Source organism: Nycticebus coucang, chromosome 12, assembly GCF_027406575.1.
Source record: "Nycticebus coucang isolate mNycCou1 chromosome 12, mNycCou1.pri, whole genome shotgun sequence".
Lineage (NCBI taxonomy): Eukaryota > Metazoa > Chordata > Mammalia > Primates > Lorisidae > Nycticebus > Nycticebus coucang.
The window spans coordinates 45,332,513-45,353,915 of record NC_069791.1 but is presented as its reverse complement, the minus strand read 5'-3'; the positions used below and the strand labels follow the sequence as shown (position 1 = coordinate 45,353,915).

General features: G+C 39.8%; 1 pseudogene; it reads right to left on the bottom strand.

Annotated features, from left to right (window-relative positions):
* Positions 1 to 278: 278 nt before the first annotated feature.
* The window catches only part of LOC128561926 (signal peptidase complex subunit 2-like), a 78,160-nt pseudogene continuing 57,035 nt past the window's right edge, over positions 279 to 21,403 (bottom strand).

The window sequence follows — 21,403 nt, the reverse complement described above, 5'->3', positions numbered from 1 at the left end:
TTGACAGACAGATAATAGTAATCACTAACATTTGTGGAATTCTGTATAGTCACAAAGGACTTTTATCCCATTTTCTGTTTTGAGTTCCATAAAAACTGGATAGATGAATACTATTTTTATCTCCATTTTACAGATGAGGAAACTGAGAAATGGAAACATAAACTGACTTACCACAGTTAACAGCCAGTCAGGGACAGGGTTGAGAAATGAATCTGAGTTCTCTGTAGGGTATGCTGCTAGTAATCAGTAGAGTGACAGGTATCACAGCCAAATCACCTTCACAGAGATAAGGGACTGTGCTCTGCACCAAAAGCTTCCACCACTTTACTGATGACCTTGGGCAGATCCTCGTCCATCTAATAGGAATAACAACACATGATCACTGATGGGCAGGATCTTGTAAGAATGTGATACCACTTTGGGAAGTGTGGAGCTTTAGACAAGCATAATGCTCATCTATATTCATTTAGTATAACAGCCTAATCCCCCAAAGTCTAGAAACAATCCATAGATTAGAGCAGGCAAAATATTTTTACCTAGAATCTGCCTCTATCACATGGAGAAGGAAAAACAGAAATAGGTCATATCCGTAATGTTTTCCTCTTCCAGATTACAAAAAAAAAAAAAAAAGTAAGTATGCTGGTATACTTTTGCAGCAAGTCATAGTGACACATAAATCAGACACTTTTTTAAAAAATCACTTTTAAGCTGGATAATCAATAGGCAAAATTCTTCCACCTCACAGGACCTGAGATACCATACTGGTAAAATGATGTACTTGGACCTGATGAACTCAAGAGTCTCTTCTTGTTCCAAGACTGAATTATTGTATGAACAAATGAAATAGGTTTGTGTAAGATCTGATTAAGATATTTTTTAATCTCTTTAGGGGAGATTAGTAGGAACATAGTTTTTAAAGCATGTTTCTTGCTGTGGGCCTCACATCATGACCCTCTGCCCACGGGTGCAAGAGAACCTGATGAACTGACAATCAGCCATAAGAGAGAAAGTGAAGATAAGTTCTTCTCTTTCTTCTCTTTCTGTGATAGCTGGGGAGGGGAGAAAAGGGCAGAAAAATAAGAAAACTCAATTCAAAAATGGATAAAGGACTTGAATAGACAGATTTCTCCAAAGACACACAAATGGCCAATGAGTACATGAAAAAGTGCTCAAGACCACTTGTCATCAGGAAAATGCAAATCAAACCCACAGTGGGATACAACTTCATACCTACTGGGATATCTATAATCAAAAAAGTGGAGTCTAGGCAGAGTGGCTCATGCCTGTCATCCTAGCCTTTGGGGGGCTAAATCAGGAGGATCACTTGAGGTCAGGAGTTCGCTACCAGCCTGAGCAAGAATGAGACCCCCATCTTTACCCAAAATAGAAAAATTAGCCAAGCATGATGTTGGGCAGTGATAGTCCCAGCCTCTTAGGACCCTGAGGCAGGAGGATCACTCTACCGCAGGACTTGAACCTGTTAGATATGATGATGCCACTGCACTCTAGCTCAGGAGACAGAGTGAGACTGTCTCAAAAATAAAAAAGTAGAAAATAAGTGTTGGTAAGGATGTCAATAAATTAGAACCCTTGTACATCACCAATGGGGATGCAAAGTGGTACAGATGCTGTGGATAACAATCTGACAGTTCTTAAAACCCACACACACACAAATTTACCACATAACTCAGCAATTCCACTCCTAGGTATATACCCAAAAGAATTAAAAAGAGGAACTCAAACAAATACTTAATGTCAATATGTATGCCAATGTCCTTTGCAGCATTACTCACAGTAAGTAAAAGATGTGGACGAGCAAAATGTGGTGCAAACACATGATGGAATATTATTCAGCCATAAAAAAGGAGTGAACTTTTCATAACATGTTACAACATAGATAAACCTTGAAAACACTATGCTAAGTGAAATAAGCCAGACAAAAAGGACAAACATTGTATGATTTCACTTATATGAAATATGTACAATAGACAAATTCATAAAGACATCAAGTAGATTTGAAGTTATCAGAGGCCGGGGTCAGGAAAATGGGGAGTCATGATTTAATGTGTAAAGAGTTGCTATTTGGGCAATGAATAGATTTTAGAAACAAGTAGTAGTCATGGTTGCACAACATTGTAATAATAATTAAGGTCACTGAATTGTACACTCAAAAAGAGTGAAAATGGCAATGTGTATGTGTGCGTATGTGTATCCACAATAAGAAAAAAAAAATAGATGGCTCAGTACCTGTAGCTCAGCAGCTAGGGCACCAGCCACATACACCGGAGCTGGCAGGTTCAAACCCAACCTGGGCCTACCAAACAATGACAACTACAACCAAAAAATAGCTGGGTGTTGTGGTAGGTAACTGTAGTCCCAGGTACTTGGGAGGCTGAGACAAGAGAATCACTTAAGCCCAAGAGTTTGAGGTTTCTGTGAGCTGTGATGCCACAGCACCCTACCCAGGGCAACAGTGATACTCTGTCAAAAAAAGAAAGGAAGGAAGGAAGAGGGGCACATCTTGCCCCCACTTTAATGTTTAAGGAGTCTAAGACCATTGGGTTTATTGACCTGCTCCTGGAACAAGAGAAAGAGCATTAAGAAACAAGGCACAGAGGCATAGCCAGATGGGAGTGGGGCATGGAAGCTCCCCTTGGGGTCCTGTTTCCTGAGGCATGCAAGGATGACTTCTGCAATTGGCTGTGCACCCTGAATAGGGGGCCATGGAGGGCAGATGGCCTCACAACTTACAAAGGGCTACCAGTGCCAACAGAGCACCTGGGATGCAGCCTCATCTGCATTTCCATCACTCTCATCGGCCCTCCACACAATTAGCCAGAGCAGTGAGGATGGCCAAAGGAAAGACGAGGAAATGCCACCATCTGTATCCCTCAGTCTTATTCCTGACTCCGTCTCAGGGAGGCAAGCAGGAGGAGGAAGGAGGGAGATGGAAAGAAAGGGTGATAGCAGTCACCCCTGTGGATCTAAAAAAAAAGAAACTGAGGCAAAATTAACAGAGAGATTTTTGGAGCCAAGGTTAGGGACTGCAGCCCAGGACACACTTCCAAGTTGCCTTGGGAAGTTCTCTGCTTAGCCTTTGCTACAAGTAGGTTTTTAAAAGCAAAGGGGAAAAAAGTGGACTGACACAGAGTTGTTTGATTAGTATTCTCATTGGTTCAAGAAATAACCCTGATTAGAACTTGGGTATAGATTGTTGAACTGCAGGGTAGGGTTATGCTGTCTATCCTGTAGCATTTTATGGCTATTGGTATCCATTTGCCTAGAGCCCACATAGCAAGTGGCTACGAGAAGTAATTATTTAACTCAAGAAGGGAGTGAGATGTGACTGATGTCACAATCTGTCACATTTCAGTGCCTTTCTGGGCCTGATAATGAAAGGGATCTCACATTTCTCAGATACAAAGTTTTTATTTTTTTAGAGACAAGAGTCTCACTTTGTCGCCCTTGGTAGAGTGCTGTGGAGTCACAGCTCACAGCAACGTCCAACTCTTGGGTTTAGGCAATTCTCTCGCCTCAGCCTCCTGAGTGGCTGGGACTACAGGCGCCTGCTACAACGCCTGGCTATTTTTTGTTGCAGTTTGGCCAGGGCCAGGTTCCAACCCACCACTCTCGGTATGTGGGGCGGTGCCCTACTCACTGAGCCACAGGGGCTGCCCTAAATGCAAAGATTTTTTTTCTTTCTCGCCATTTTCCTTCAGGCGCCTGGAACCACTAGTCTAACATAAACACATAAACGGGGAAGAAAGGGAAGAGAGCTTTGAATTAAACATTATATAGGTGTCTGCTAGGGTTTGAATGTATGTGACCCTCTAAAATTTATATGTTGGAACCTAATTAACCATGGTGATGTTATTAGAAGCTGGGGCCTTTGGAGGGCAATTAAGTCATGAGGACTCCACCCTTGTGAAAAAGATAATGCCCTTATAAAAGGATTTGAGGGAGAGGGCTCGCCCCTTGTGTCTCTTTCACATAGCGTTCATCCCCCACAGAGGACGCAGTGAGAAGGTGGCATCATGGGAGAAGAGACGGAGCTCGTACCAGACACTGAATCCACCAGCGCCTTGATAACAGACTTTCCAACTTCTAGAACTGCGAGAAATACATTTCTCTTGTTTATAAATTACCTAGTCTCGGGTGTTTTATTATAGCAGCAAGTACAGACTAAGATAATGTTTTAAACTTAAGAGGACTAGGACTCAAAACCAGAGTAAGGCTGTTCTGATTGGCCCAAAACAAAAGGAATCAGACTCAAATATCATTAGGGGAGCTGGGTCCCCAAAGAAAATGGTGGTCTGGCAGAGGAAAGTTGATGGAATTTGTTGGACAAGTCAATCAGTCATATTTGTACCAGAATGAATTCAGTCAGTTTAATAAACAAGTTGCATATTATGGGAGGTCTGTGCCAATGGGCCCAGAATCCATTCTTCCAATTCTTTCATAGTAATAAGGTTTGCAATTCTCAGCTGAGCATGTGTCCGTCCAGAATGAAGAATACACTTTCTATCTTGCATCACAGCTAGGTTTGAACATATGTCTAAATTCTAGACAATGGAATATACATAGAGGTATCACATGACAGCTTTTGGAGACCCCCCTTTGGGGCCACTGGCCGACACCCTTTGCTTCCTCCTCCCCACATCTGCTTTCTTCTTTAAGCGTTCCTCCACTGTGCTTCTTAAGATGTAAACTTAGTGACTGGAGCTGTCACTAATGTTCTGAATCATGAGGGTAATGGCCACAGCATCAAGATGATGCAAAGACAAACCGTAAAGATTATGGATTCCTGGAAAATTTGTGGAGTAGAAAAGTCACCTCAGCCCTGGTCAGCCTATTTTCTTATATAAAAAAGAAAAGTTTTTCTCTGTTTTTAAGGCCACTATAATTTTAGTCCTCTGTAACTCACAGCTAAACCTCATTTTATATGAAACATATACAAATTATATTATCACAAAAAAATCTGTAAGTTCAAACATAGAAAAAGGAACTTCATGTACCTCTTCACCTCAACTTAGTCAAAAACAACATAGATACTAAAAACCAATATTTATGGAGATCTTATGCAAGGAATTTTACCAAGGGCTTCATATGCATTATTTCTTTTTTTCTCAAAAACAGCCCTGTAAATAGGTATCATTGTATGAACATGTTAAATATGAAGAAGCTAAGACTTAAAGAAATTTTAACTTATCAAGGTCACACAGCTAGTATTGGTAGAGCCTTGACAAACCCACTCTACCTTACTCCAAAAGTCACACTCTTAGCCACTATACATCACACCTGCCTAAAAGTTCGCTGGCAAAGATATATTTTTATGGAGATATGGGACAGATTAAACTGCAATAAAATATACAATGTATAATATAATAATGTATAAAGAAAGGATTTGTTTAGTGTTGGGTATGGATGGTATTTGGTATTTAATAATTGAGAAAATGTTGCAGGATTTTTCTATCTTGGCTACTATAACTCATGCTACAGGTCTACCAGACTGTTGTTTAAATAAAATGTAAATAATTAATTCTTAATTTGCTTATAAATTGAGTAGCACTGTACTATAATATGACCCAAGAATATATTGGAAAACATCCACTGCAAATATATATAACACTGAGAAAATGGTGTGATAACAAACTCACAATTCTGGCCAAATAGAACAGATAAGTTGTTATTTGAGATAAATCTAATAAAGCAGGTTATTTTGGCTTATTTTTATTGCTATTACAGAAAGTAGAATTGCTCTGAGAATGTATTAAAGAGTTTTTAAAGAGAGAGGCTGAAACAAACATAAAATGTGAATATTAAAATAAGGCTGTTACCTTTGATGACCAATTAGTTTGCATGTACCGTTTAAACATTTTTGAGAGAGTGGAGATTCTAATTCACTGGTATCACTTCAAAAATAATATGTATGAATACTGCTCAGAGAACCAATAATTGCTTATATCTGGTCCATTCTATTATACAGGGCTTGACATATTATAAATGTTTAATAAATGTTTGACAAATGAAAGAACAGATAAACAGAGGTGGATTGATGGTGCTTAGGTAGGTGAATGGATGGACAGTTGAATAAATAAACATGAATAATGCTTTACCAGCTTCAAATAATTTTTACAGGAATAATCTCACTTGGCCCTCATAAGCATCCTGATAGTAAGGAAAGAATAATTATTCTTATTTTTAAAATAAAAGATTAAGATTCAGAGATTTTGAAAGAGTTACCTAGATGGACTTACTATGAGAATCCTTAGCCCTCATAAACACTAGAAAAATTATTATTGCTTACTGTTCTGGAGAAGAAGAAGAAATAGCTGTGTTAGGAAGGATTCTTTGAACAAGCCATGATGTTCACTTGTTCATGTCCATAGTAGATCGTATCTTCCAAAGATGGCCACAATACTATGTTCTTATAGTGTGACTTAACACTCTTCCCATTGAGATGTGGAATCAATGTTCTCAACCCTTGAATCTGGATTGCTTAAGACTATGGTAGAAGTGAGCTATATAACTTCTCAGGCTAGATCATAAAAGGTGAAACAGCTTCTGCTTGAAGTGCTTGGAACACTCTTAAAACCAGCCACGATGCTGTCATGCCATGAAGAACTCGCACAGCCCCCAGTTTGGCTGAGTTCCCAATCTATAGCCAGGAACAATTTGTGAATAAATCATTACAAAAGTGGATTCCCCAGCTCCAAGTGCAGCTGCCTCAGCTGAAGTAAGCCATACTGGACTACTGAATTACCGATTCACAAACAAAATAAATTATTGCCCTTGTCTTAGGCCATTAAATTTTAGGTAGTTTATTATGCATGGGTATAACAGTGTATGTCTATAAAAATGTGTCTTTACTATTTCCACTATTTCAAATGTTCTTTCCCTTATCCTTGGAAACTCCTATTTGTTCTTCAAAACCCAAACCAGTAACATTTCTAGACTATCTTTTCTCATATGCCTTCATCCTCCAATAAACTTTATGTTCTTTATCTCCATTGCTCCTATGTATCTTAAATCTCTCTTTAGGAGTGAGTTGAAAATTTTCCATTCTACACCTGACAGTAAGAGCTCAGTAAACATTTCCCAGTCAAACTTCAATGAATTTCATTGCTGAATGAAAATCTGCAGCTAATGCTATACTTAACGAGTCCTGCTGATGTTGGATGGCCCCACGACACTATCACACTGCCACTAATCCTGTTGCTGTACCCTATAACTCTTACATGGTCCTCATGGTTCCACTAGCCCGAATGATGTCTCCCTTCCATCCAACCAACGATATTAGATTTAATATGGGGAACTACTCTATCCCACTACTGTTACAATTCTGTTAGAAGTGTCTCTCTTTTCTCTGTTCTTTTCAGGTTTCTCACTTATAGCATTTTTTAAACAAGTTCCTTTAGGGCTAAATTGTAGAAAATTTGAATAGCACCACATTTTCTCCATGGGCCCAAATACTAGTACCAAAGTCATCTTTATTATTTCCCTCAACTGGCCCAACAGACTAAATGAGGTTCCTCGTAGCCACCATAAAATGCCAGATTTCCCTGAATGAACGAACTGATCAAAATGACTTTCTTCCCATCTGTAACTCTCACTTAGATTTATTTGTAGAATTACAGAGATTGTTTTATTACTTCAAATGTATTATTTTTGTAGTGTTATATACCTGAGATGTCTCAGCTTGCAGAGGGCACAAAGCCCCTTGCAAGATGTGCAGGACTATACGGTAATAGCACAGTAACAGTACTGTGCTAAGGCCCAGGAGAGCCTAAGCCTCCATTATTTTCCTCCCAACCACTAGTCTTATGGTCTAGCTGAGATTTATTCAAGTTAACATCTCTACTTCACCAATTAGAACTGAGCTTCAACAATTTTCATATTTTTCTTTTTTGTTACCCATTCCACTACTCAAGACAGATGTTTCCTATTTTTATTGGGCCTGTTTAGCACACAACTGATTGGGTATCTGCAGTCTAAGTGATTACTATTGCACTTTTAAATAGTGGCAGCATGGTGCAATAGAAAGAACAATAGAACTGCAGGCAGAAAACCTGGGCTCTGGATATCTAATTTCTCATTAGATAGCTGTGTTACCTTGACTGAGTCATTTCATTCTCCATTTCTCTGTAAAATGAGAAAATTCAAACATATCTCTAGGGACACTTTCAGAAATAGCATTTGATGGTTCTATACTTTGCTTCAAAGGTACTTTATTCATTACATGCCTTTTCTGGATACTTGTAAAAAAAAAAAAAAATCTCAGCACCACCTTATAATCATAATGTGGAATGATATGGTTGGAAGCCATGCTACAGTATTCTTGATTTTTATATATTTATATAAAAACATCTTATATAATTATCCAGAATAGCGCTGCCAGCTCATGAAGATTTCAGGGGCAAGAAAGAGGGTGAATAGATTACTTCTGGTGGGGGTGGCGCCTGTGGCTCAAGGAGTAGGGCGCTGGTCCCATATGCCGGAGGTGGTGGGTTCAAACCCAGCCCCGGCCAAAAAAAAAAAAAAAAGATTACTTCTGGTGGAGTTGAAATTAACAGCCCTCAACCATAGCAAAGACAGAAAAAGAAATCCATTGAGTCCCCCATTGATTTGTCACCTACCTGTGATGGCTAATTTTGCTCATCTATGCCACAGTACCCAGATATTAGGCCAAAGACATCTAGATGTTTTTAGATGAGACTAAAAGTAAAGTCTGTAGACTGTAAGTAAAGCAGATTACCCTCCATAATGTAAGTGGACCTCCTCTAATCAGTTGAAAGCCCTAAGAAGAAGAACAAAGGAGAGGGGATTCTGCCAGCAAGCTACCTTCAGACTCAGACTTCAACATCAAGTTTTCCATAAATCTCTAACCTGCCAGCCTACCCTACAGATTTTGGATTTCCCAGCCTGCACAAACATGTAGGCCAATTATAGAGACATAGACACAGGTAGGGAGAGACAGACAGACATACCCTTTGGGGTCTGTTTCTCTGGAGAACTCTGACTCCTATAGCACCTTCCTAGACAAAGGAAAAGAGTTACCCTGCCCACCTCATCCTGTCCTTATCCCCTCCCCTTATCCCATGTCCTCTGATTCAGGAAGCTCTACCTTTAGCTAGAAAGTCCATTCACCTCAATAATAAATGCAAGTGAAAATGTTCGATAAACTTTCAAGCACCATGCCCTCTTGTATGCTAACGTAACAGCAATTATCATCATTATCATCACTGTAGTCATTCCACCTGAGGCCCTGGATATGGGGCCAACTGAGTATGCTCAGGGTTATATAATGTGAAAGTTTGGAGTCTCCAAGGGAAGGCAGACCACATGGGGCAGGGTGATACTGTGCTCTCCTTCTACAACCCACAGCCCAGTCACACACCAGATTATTAAAACCACTCCTGGGAAAGAACAGAATTCATTGATTATGCATTCATCCCACATAGCTCTTGGCTCTAGCAATTCTTTACACCTCCAGAGACCTCTCATCTTCCTCTTCATCTACATTATCCAGAAAAGAAAAAAGCCAGCTGTCAGAGGGAGTGATCTTTTTAGCACTTTTCCAATCAAAACCAGTCTTTGCTGACTTCCCCTGACTTCCCAGAATAAATCTTGCCCAGTCTCCAAAAACCCAATGGCTTTTTAGTGCACTGGCGCCACCTAGTGCCTTCTGGAGAGAATGTACCCAAACTTTCTTGATTTGTATTGAGTTTACAGAATTGACAACTAAAAATCAGACAAAGGTATTCAAAACAGCCAGATTTGAATTCCAGAGATTTTCAGGGAACATAATAATTTCTCATTTTAGGAGTAGCTAGAATAAGGATAAGGGTATGTATTTTGAATTTAGAGATATCTGAGTCCAAAATTTTGTTCAACCTCCTGCCACATTCCTGCCTGATTTTTGAACAAGTCATTTACCTTATTTAACACCTAAGGTGCATCTTACAAGGGTACATGTGAAATTTACTAAATGTAGAATATAAATGTCTTAACACAATAACTAAGAAAATACCATGAAGGCTATGTTAACCAGTTAGATGAAAATATTTCAAATTTTACATAAAACCAGCACATTGTACCCCACAATTGCATTAATGTACATAGCTATGATTTAATAAAAAAAAGACTTAAGGTACTTATTTCTAAAAGTTGAGTTATTTCTGAATACTTAATAGTAATTGTAAGATAATTAATATAGATAGATAGTAGATGGGATGCTTAATAAACTACCTAGCCCACAATAAATAATAAATCATAGTTATTTCTATTATTAGCTACTTGGAGGACTTTCACAGAATATCCATTTCTCTGTGGGCAGAGGCTCTTCTAGGTTACAACCTTTGCGTTTTCTAGGTAACATCCCCTGTTGTAGTTGTGCCCCTCACCTAGGAGGTGTGCCATGTACCCCTATATTGTATCCATTAGGTGGGAACACACCAATCCCCCTCCCTCCACCTCTCTTCCCGCCTCCCAATTTGAATTAGATTGAGTTTCTCTCTGTGTGGGCATGTATTAGATTATCTCCTGGCTTCATATTAGTAGTGAGTACATTGGATACTTATTTTTCCATTCTTATGATACTTTACTAAAGCAAATGCTCTCCAACTCTATCCAGGTTAATACAAAAGATGTAACATCTCCATCTTTTTATGGCAGAATAGTATTCCATGGAATATATACACCACGGCTTATTAATCCATTCATGGGTTGATGGGCACTTGGGTTGATTCCGTATCTTGGCAATCATGAATGGGGCTGCAATACACAATACTAAATTTTTATTAAATGTGTGCCACATCTCTCTTCTTCAGTACTTGAATGGAAATTTGAAGTTCATTCTTAAACCAACGACTTTGGGAATGTAGCTTTTCAATTATCTCCTGTCTATTCTCAAAATAAATCTTCACCAAAATTTTTGAGTTTATCTCAATACAAAAAAAAAAAAAATGAGGAAGGTTTGTTAAATAGTAAATCACATGTAGTCGGCCATAATGTATCTTTGCTTAATTTCATAAGCAAGTTTTACTTCTACAATCCCTTAGTTTGTAATGCCATTGTTTGACGGAAGAACCCACCGTTGCCCCAGCTCTGTTCTTTCTTTTCTTTAGTTTCTTTTTTTTTTTTTTTATTAAATCATAGCTGTGTACATTACTACAGTCAAGGGGTACAATGTGCTGGTTTCATATACAATCTGAAATATTTTCATCCAAGTGTTTAGCATAGCCTTCATGGCATTTTCTTAGTTATTGTATGAAGACATTTGAATTCTGCAATTAGTAAGTTTCGCCTGTACCCATTCTGAGATGCACCGTAGGTATGGCCCCACCCATTACCCTCTAATCTCATATCTCTCTATTCTTCATTTTGCATGGTTTTTTTTTTTTTTTGGTGGGGAATAAAACGTACTTGTGGTATAGAAAAGAAAGTACTGGGCTGAAAGCCAAGAAATTTGCTAGCTCATCTCAACTGAATCAATTCAATTCATGAGACCATATACAAATTACAGCCCAAGTCTCAGTTTTTGCGTCTGAAAAATCTCTCCTTATCTTATCCTACAGCTTTAGAAGACTATAATAAATTAGTGTAAGTAAAAGATCTCTGAACATTATAAGAAACATAAAATGAGACCTTCCAACCCAAGATGAACACTACTAGTTCATCAAGATCTATTTCCAATCTTTTAAGTATGAAAACTGTCATACACTAGTAATTGTACTATTACTAATATTTATTGAGAAGATACAAGTTTTTATTTGCATTTCAATTCCTTTACAGTAATTCCAAGGTATCAGATGATCATGGTCATACATTTGGAACCAATGCCCAAATCAATAAGGAGATTAACCAAAAGTGACCTCAACACATTGGGCTGCTTTCTTCATGTTTTCAGATTCCTCTAAACCAGAGGCAGGGAACCTGCAACCTCAAGAACACATGTGGCCTCTAGGTCCTTATGTGCATCCTTTTCACTGAATCCAAGTCTTATAGAACAAATTATTTTATTTTAATCAATATGTTTTGTTCATCTTTTATATTTTTTATTTTAAATGAATGCATTTAAAATACTAAAGAATAAAATAAGTTTCAATGAAATAACCCTCCCAGATTGACCAACACAATTAGAACATTAGTAAGCCATAAGGGCTAAATTGACAGCTGCTACACTCATGATTTTTTTTTCCACATTTTTTTTTCTGAGGCAGAGTCTCAAGCTATCACCCTCAGTAGAGTGCCGTGGCATCACAGCTCACAACAACCTCAAACTCTTGGGCTTAAGCAATTCTCTTGGCTCAGTCTCCCAAGTAGCTGGGACTACAGGTGCCCACCACAATGCCCAGCTACTTTTTAGTTGTAGTTGTCATTGTTGTTAGGCAGTCCTGGGCTGGATTCAAACCCACCAGGTCTGATGTATGTGGCTGGTACCCTAGCGGCTGAGCTACAAGTGCTGTGCCTATGCTCGTGATTTAGTTTTAACTGTCCCCACCTGACTGTCACCACTCAGGTTAGTGAGTGTTTATGGAGGTCAAGTCTGCTGTTTCTGTTTGAAGTGGAATTTACGAATAGTTGCACAGCTTGACACTATTTTTTAATTCTGTCTGCTCAATAGCCCATCGCATCAAGGAAGACCAAGAAAACGCTGAAGGAAGAAAACACTTTTTTTTTTTTGTGGTTTTTGGCAGGGGCTGGGTTTGAACCCGCCACCTCCGGCATATGGGACCAGCGCCCTACTCCTTGAGCCATAGGCGCCGCCCAGAAAACACTTTTTAATGAGGATTGGGAATTGCAGTATTATCTGTTTCTGCTAAAGAGAAGATGATTTGCTTGCTTTGTGATACTGCAATATCAACATTATAACATTCATAAGGACCACATATATGTTAAATTAGAGGGAAAGGCACAAAAGGTTGTATTGCGGAAATTAAAAGATTAAAAGCAAAAGCAAAGAGGATTCTTTCCAAGCAGCAGTTAAGACCTGGAAATAATGCCACTGAAGCAACTTGTAAAGGTGCTTTATACTCAGGAGGGAAAAAAAGGGAAGCCATTCAGTGATACAGAAATAGTGAAAGAATGCACCGTCGAAATTATAGAATACTTAGATCCTGATTCCATTTCAAAGTACAAAAAACTGCCTCTTTCAAGGAAAACCATAACTGATTGGCAGCATGAATTAGCCTTCAAATTACCAGAACAACCTCATGCAAATTTTCAAAAGGAAACTATATATTATTCAATCACTTTGGATGAATCAACTTGTACTCCTGACTCAGCACAGGTTTTATGCTTCATCTGAATCACAACAGAAGATTTTTTTTTCTTTTTTTTGCTACAAAGAGCTATGCTTTGGGAACTCTTACAAACAGAACATGAGGAATAGCTATCATCAATAATTTTCAAGATAAATGCGAAGTTCGACTGAATTTGGTAAATTCAGTGAGTATATGTGCAGACTGTGTGCCTTCCATGACAGGAAAACATGAACCTTATCGCACAGATTAAAAGAGTGTTAACAGATCCAGATGTCCTTACTTCTTTTCATGGTATCTTGCATCAGAAAATCCCTACGCTAATTTTAAGTGACACTCTGCAAGAAATTATAAATATTGCTAACTATGCTCCTGAAAATGCAACACAGCATCATCTGCTGAACTTAAACTATGAGGTATTCAATGCGGATTTGCTGATCATTATAAAGTACATTGGCTACTGCAGGGGCCGATGTTAGCAAAAATTTTGTCTCTGTCAGAACATATAGTTAAATTTTATGAAGATCAGAATCAGCAATGTGAATTATTAAAGGAAGATTTCTATAGGAATGCAGCATTCTGTGTGATATCATATCAAATCAAAATGACTTGAATATTTCTTTGCAAGGTAAAACTAAGTCTATATATGATATGTAACTAAAAATTCAACAATTTCAAGCTATCTTTTTCCAAAACATTTGTTCTTCAAAAGAAAATTTCAGATGAACATTTTCCCCCGTTAGCAAAGGTCATTGATGAGCAGGACAATATATGAGAATCATGTGAAGAATACACAGCTGGTATAGGCCTCTTAATTGGAGAATACAATGAAAGATTCACCGACCGAGAACAATGACATCATACTTGAATTAACATTTCAGCCTCACCTAGTTGATATCATTGAAGCACCTAAAGAACTACAGATAGAATTGATTGTGCTCTCAATAGATGACATTTTGAAGTCATCATTTAATGCTAAGAAAGATCCGATTGAAATATGGAAAAATGCAGTAGAAGACACATGCCCTCGGTAACGTACCTGAAAAATGCCTTCTTGCTTTGCAACCACTTACTGCTGCAAATCTATGTACTCTTCCCTAATCCAAATCAAGACACTCTACAGTCACAAATGAATGATGCCTATCTAGAGGATCACCTGAAACTGTGGACCTCCATGCTGCAACCAAATACTCAAATGTTTTCTAAAAATGCAGACACAACAAAGTCATTAAAAGTTTAATTAATGGGTGGCACCTGTGGCTCAGTGAGTAGGGCTCCAGGCCCATATACTGAGGGTGGTGAGTTCAAACCCAGCCCCATCCAAAATGCAACAAAAAAATAGCCAGGCGTTTTGGCAGGCGCCTGTAGTCCCAGCGACTCGGGAGGCTGAGGCAAGAGGATCGCCTAAGCCCAAGAGCTGAAGGTTGCTGTGAGCTGTGACATCACGGCGCTCTACCGAGGGTGACAAAGTGAGACTCTGTCTCTAAAAAATAAAAATATTTTTAAAAAAAGTTTAGTTAACTTTAAAATTAACAAATAGTTTTCATTTTTTGAAAGTATTAAGTACATATTAATAGCAATTAGGTTTTTACAAAGTAATGTAATAATTTTTAAGTGTGTCTAATTGAAAGTTTCTTGAATGTGGCCATATTTGATTACAGCTAAATTAATGCAGTCTTCCAACATGGACAGTCTCCCCACCCCTGCTCTAAGATAACTACTTTCAATTCCTATGTGTCCTCTGTCACTTGATCTGACTCCTGGTTTCCCTTCTTTTCTGCTGGCTTCTGGGATACTAGCCCACCTGTTATTTCTTCTATACCTATTGATAATTATTGAGAGTTATTCATTGCTAAACCTACGTAAGCACACACCTCAACAGAAGAAGAAAAAATTGATGCCAAACATGGAGGTGGAAAGATTCGAATCCAAAGTACTGATAAAAAATACAAAATGCTCCCCTCCCCAATCCTGGAGGTATTAATCATCTTGAGGTTGCAGTACTCAGACATCTGCTGGATAAAAGAACAGATTAGAGGGAGGCAAGGAAATCTGCCAAGACCTGAGGCAGATGCTCCCTCTTAGATTTGGACCTATTAGCAATGCTACATGTACTGACTCTTTTCCTCAGATCCAAGTTTCTAAGTTTTAACATCACATTTCTCCAATGTATTGAAATAATTCCAGGAGAGGTAGAACTTGAACAGAAGGAGTCACAGGCATGATTAGGCTACTTCCTTCCTTCACTCAGAAGCATTAATTGAGAGCAAACTCAATCAGCCCTACATTGTTCTAGGGCTGGAGAATTAGAGATAAAAGACAGAGCTCCCGCCCTCAAAGTTTTTGCTGCCTATTTGGGTATTCGGCTTATAACACAATGACCTAAATGCAATGGCAAATGGAAACCAAGGTGTTGTAGAGCACATGGGTCAGCACCTACCAGAGGTGATTTCCCAGGGAAGATCATGTTGGAAGTAAGATTTGAAATATAAATGTAAGTTCTTCAAAGAAGGAAGAGAGCTTGAGTGTAGATAGAAACTGGGGAAACTGGGAGACAGGAGGAAGAGTGCTTGAAGGCCCTTAAAGGAAGCATATGCTACGCCCAGCTGATAAGCTTCTACGGATCCCGAAGGCGATGGGAGCTACTAAAGGATTCAAAGTGAGAAAGCAGAGTGACGGTGATGGGATTTGCCAAAAAATGTCAAGTTCAGTCATTAAGGGATCCATATTCCACTCACACATTTTTTTCACATAAAGTTTTATATTTAAGCTTTTTAAATGCCTCGCAATTTAAACCAAAGTCAAAATTGTAAATAGTCCCTTCCCGTATCATCGCTAAAACTCCGTAAGTTCAGAAAAATAACAGATCACAGGTTAAACAGATTCAATTCCCCTCAAACTTTTTAACTTCCACTAAGACATTACCAATCTCTGGCTGCTCCTCCTGTACCCCCAACCCCCGCCAGCCCTCAGCCTCCCCCCGCCCATCCCGTCCATCCTGCAGACTTTCCAGAGTGGTCTTTCAAAACACAGTCATGCATGTTATTACCCTGCTCTAAGTTCTAAGATAGAATCCAGGCCTACCTTTTCACACCCGTGTTACTGCCTGCCATATCAGGCCAATCTCATTACTTCTGTCTCCCCTATGTGTCAAGGCAGTTTCAAGGCTCTACCAGAATCATCCTTCTAGCATTAATGCCTGGAGCACCCTTCCTCCACAGTCTTGCTGATGTATGCTTGTTTATTTTCCAGAGCCCAGTTCCAAAATCTCCCTTTGTATGAATTCTGCCTTCATCTTCCTAGGTATCCCTCCTTTGTGCCAAGCACCAGTTCATGCCTAGCACCAGTTCTGTCACTGCATTTATACCTGCTCTCCGGGAAGGATCTCTGCTTGCTTATTCACTCTCCTGTTTGCACCATGAGCTCTTTGAGTGAGAGAGTCCATCTCTTGCCTTTGTATCCCTAGTTCTTGAGGCTTAGCTAAATGCTTAATAGAGAAGTGGTAAAGGGAGGAATCAGTGAATGCATGTACCTTCTTAGAAATACAAGAAAGATAGCTCCAGTCTGTTATGGAAGTCTGTAATTTTCCTGAATTTTAGGCAAGCAACCATGTACTTGAAAAAAGTCTGAAGTTATGTTCATTTCTATGGCAAAAGGTTATAATCAATTTCTTTATATTCTGCCTCCCAATTTCTGTTTTATAAAGACTGCATAGCCTTGGAAATGCATGGACAGACATAAGCTATGCAGCAATACTGAGAACTCACCAAGTGTGCACAGATGTGTGTACCCACAGCAAATTTATAAGACCTCACCCTTCTTTTCCTATGATCCTATCTGAATATCTTTGCAGCACGAAAACTATCTGACATGGTCTGCTGCAAAAGTGAAAAAGGAGCTCAAATATTCAATTGTATTTTCTTTTCTGAAAAACCTGTATCCAAAAAGATTCCACTTTTGCTAACCCATATCCAAGTAACATGAAGGCATTTGTGGAAAGTGATTATTGGAGACTGAACTTGAAGCACAGGGTCCAAGCCTTGCCAAAGAATTCTATGACACAAAAAGAGTACTGCCACAGGCCCTAAAAGATCATGCTCCCTGGACCCTACTGCCACTGTTAGCCAGTTGGGACCAGTAATGGAGAATCAGAGGGACTTCTCTGGTCCTGACCTTATGTGATCCTAGTGCCAGGGAGCCACACTGAGGCTAGAATAAAACTTAATAGTGGCAGAGTAAATCTTCATCATCTTGATGGAAGGAGAGTTCAGAGAAGGAATTAAAGTATTTTAAAGAGGCTGGGTATCGTGGCTCACACCTATAATCCTAGCACTCTGGGAGGCCAAGATGGGTGGATTGCCTGAGCTCAGGAGTTCGAGACCAGCCTGAGCAAGAGCAAGACCTCATCTCTACTAAAAATAGAAAAACTAGCCAGGCATAGTGATGTGTGCCTATAGTCCTAACTACTCAGGAGGCTGAGGCAACAGGATCACTCAAACCCAGGAATTTGAGGTTGCTGTGAGCTATGATGCCATGGCACTCTACCCAGGGTGATGGAGTAAGAATCTGTCTCAAAAAAAAAAAACAAAAAACAGTATATTTAAAGAAGCAAAAGGTGGAAGTGAATTATATGTCAATCAATAGCTAGTAAAATAAAATAGGATTTATGACAGTTTGGACAATCTGTCCTAAATCTATCACCTTGCCATGGCCTCAGGCTGGGTAAGGGAAACATCCTCACTTCTTGACTGTGGTTTTGGCCATGTGAATTGGTTTGGCCAATGAAATATTAACAGAAGTAATATAGCAGAGGCTTAAAAAGAGATTAAATGATTAGTGTCATTTACTTCTGCGTTTGTCACCACCATGAGAATCGTGTAGCCTAGGACCTCTCACCCCTGCATACAGAGCAACATTGTCTCAGCTGGTCTATCAATCTGCAGTCTGAAGCAGAGAAACCCCAGTCTACCCACAGATGCATGAGAGATAAACAAATACTTATTTTTATGTGCTACTGACATTTCGTTTGTTACCCTGCAAAAGCTGGCTGACATATGGGTCATGCCTATAATGGGATATTCTCTAGCTGACAAATGAAACAGATCTTCATGAACTCTTATAGAAGGATCTCTAAGAAACACCGTAAAGTAAAAATAGCAAGGCACAGAGCAGTGTGTATAATATGCTCTCCTGTATGAGGATAAAAAGAACATATATTTACACACTTGTCTAAATAATACTAGACTGTCTTTAGAAGACCACTTAAAAAGTTCTTTTTTTTTTTTTTTTAAGACAGTCGCATTATGTTGCCCTCAGTAGAGTGCTGTAGCTTCACAGCTCACAGTAACCTCAAACTCTTGGGCTTAAGCATTTCTCTTGCCTCAGCCTCCCAAGTCGCTGGGACTACAGGCACCTGCCACAACGCCCAGCTATTTTTTTATTGTTGTAGTTGTCATTGTTTTGTTTTAGCAGGCCTGGGCCAGGTTAGAATCCACTAGCCCCAGTGTATGTGGCAGTACCGTAACCACTGAGTTATGGGTGCCGAGCATAAAAGTTCTTAACTGAGATAGTCTCCAGAGAAGAACCGTGGCTGAGAGACACAAGTGAGATCACCAGCCAGTCGGAGAGTACTTTGGTGTTTAACAACCAGTTCTGCTGCACTGGTGCATACCAGCTGAGTACCCATCCTGGATGGCCACGTTCTAGACACACCTGAAATCCCCCTTTCACAGTTTTCAGGATGGTTCATACAGAAATTAAAGTGATTTCAAGATTTAAAGAGAGATGGATTTAATTGAATTGATGAGAATCAGAAGAAGGAAATGGAGGGAGGAGGGAAATATGCACTAGAAATGGGTTTGCCACCCATATGTTTTGGGGTTTGTTTTTTTGTTTTTGTTTTTTTGTAGAGATAGTCTCACTTTATCGCCCTTGGTAGAGTGCCATGGCATCACACAGCTCACAGCAACCTCCAACTCCTGGGCTTAGGAGATTCTCTTGCCTCAGCCTCCTGAGTAGCTGAGACTACAGGTGCCCGCCACAATGCCTGGCTACTTTTTTGTCACAGTTTGGCCGGGGCTGGGTTTGAACCCACTACCTTCAGTATATGAGGCTGGTGTCCTACCCACTGAGCCGCAGACACCACCCAACCACCCGTATGTTTTTAACAACTCACCTCTCCTATTCTCTGCTTCTCTCCCTCTCCAATACTATTCCTAAATCCCAGTACCATTCTTAAACCCAACATCATTATAATCCACACTATACAGATAATTGATTCAACTACTTAGAATAAACATATTTAGAAAAAAAGATGAGGTGAACAAAAATACTATAATACAAAAGATTTTCTCACAATGTAAGAAGTGTATATTTTGGTCCAAATTTCACGTAACCCAAGGATAAGTGCTTGTCGCCATGGAAACTAGATGTCATTATTAGCATCATCAACAGTCACTAAATGCCTGTTAGTACTGTTTTGAGTTACTTCCTACTTCCACTAGAAAAGAAAGACATGTTTGCCACAGAGAATCCTCTAATTTAAAGAACTTCTAGAATGACACATGCTTGGTAAGGAAAGGATGAACCTCTACTATTCATCATTGCTACAGATTAATAAGGCTCAATTTCTATCCACAAAGACTTCAGTCTGGTGTGGGAGACAGGTCCGTGAAGGGATGATTATTAGATAATGTGGAAATACAGTGCGCTATGCACAACCCCCAAAGTAATCAGATGCTGACACTAGAAGAAGCACATGCTTACTCAAGAAAACCAATTTGTTTATGTATCTATTTCTTGCCTCATTATTTATCCCTGAACATAATGTTTTAAGATTTATAATGCATAAGAGAGAAGACTCCCTATGTCCTCCCCCTAAATTCTTCTCACTATGCCTCGTTTTAAGCTTAATCAGTAAGATCTCCCATTCAAATGAGAATAAAGCTCCTAAAAAAAAAAAAAAAGTGTCAAGGCTGGAATTGTGATTTCTACAAGCTGTTAAGTTAAAGCATGCATGAATAATTTAGACTCCACCAACTGCCAATGATCCTGTGTTCCAAAACTCTGGATCCCAGGAGCCAGTGGTAGTCAGAGCACCTGGGATAGATATCGTGGTACCCGGGAGAGTGATTAATCTTTATTTCCTCTGTGTTGTCGACAGTCCTTGATGCAGGCTGCTGCCTGCCTGCGGGTCTGTGATACTCTTGGATTGCCCTCTGGAGCCCCACTTGTTGCCTATGTTCCACTTGTTACTTCTTGTTGGACTTCCATGGCATAGCCAACTGCCGAACCTCCCACATCCCATCTGCACCATCCACCAGAGACTGTGCTTTGCCTATCAGGTTAGCTTTTTTCCTCTCTATCCCCTCCCGATAGAATATGCCCTCAAGTGCCTGCTCTGCTAGGAGAAAATTAGAGTTTTCATATTCTAGTATAAAAGCAGGATTCCCTAAAGAAGTCAAAGCAAGAGGGAGTCAGACTCATCACATGCAGTGGCCAAGGATGTGGAGTATGGGATCCTAATCAATCCAGAGGGTCTTGGGCTTCTTAAAGAAGCTCCAATCCAAAGTGGATCTGGGCCCTTTGAAGCCTTAACATTTGTTTCCCTCCCAGACAAAAGTACAGGAATGTTTAAGGGGTTTCTGGCTTGGTACCCATAGCACAGTGGTTACGACACCAGCCACATGCACTGAGGCTGGCGGGTTCGAGCCCGGCCCCGGCCAGCTAAACAACAATGACAACTGCAACAAAAAAATAGCCAGGTATTATGGTGGGCACCTGTAGTTCTAGCTACTTGGAAAGCTGAGGCAAGAGAATCTTTCTTTTTTCCTTTTTTAGAGACAGAGTCTTACTTTCTCGCCCTCAGTAGAGTGCCGTGGCATCTCACTGTTCACAGCAACCTCCAACTCCTGGGCTTAGATGATTCTCTTGCCTCAGTCTCCCCAGTAGCTGGGACTACAGGTTCCCGCCACAATGTCCAGCTATTTTTTTGTTACAATTTGGCGGGGGCTGGGTTTGAACCCGCCACCCTGGGTATATGGTGCCGGTGCCCTACCCTCTGAGCCACAGGCACCACCCATGGTGAAAGAATCATTTAAGCCCAAGAGTTTAAGGTTGCTGTGAGCTGTGAGGCCATGGGA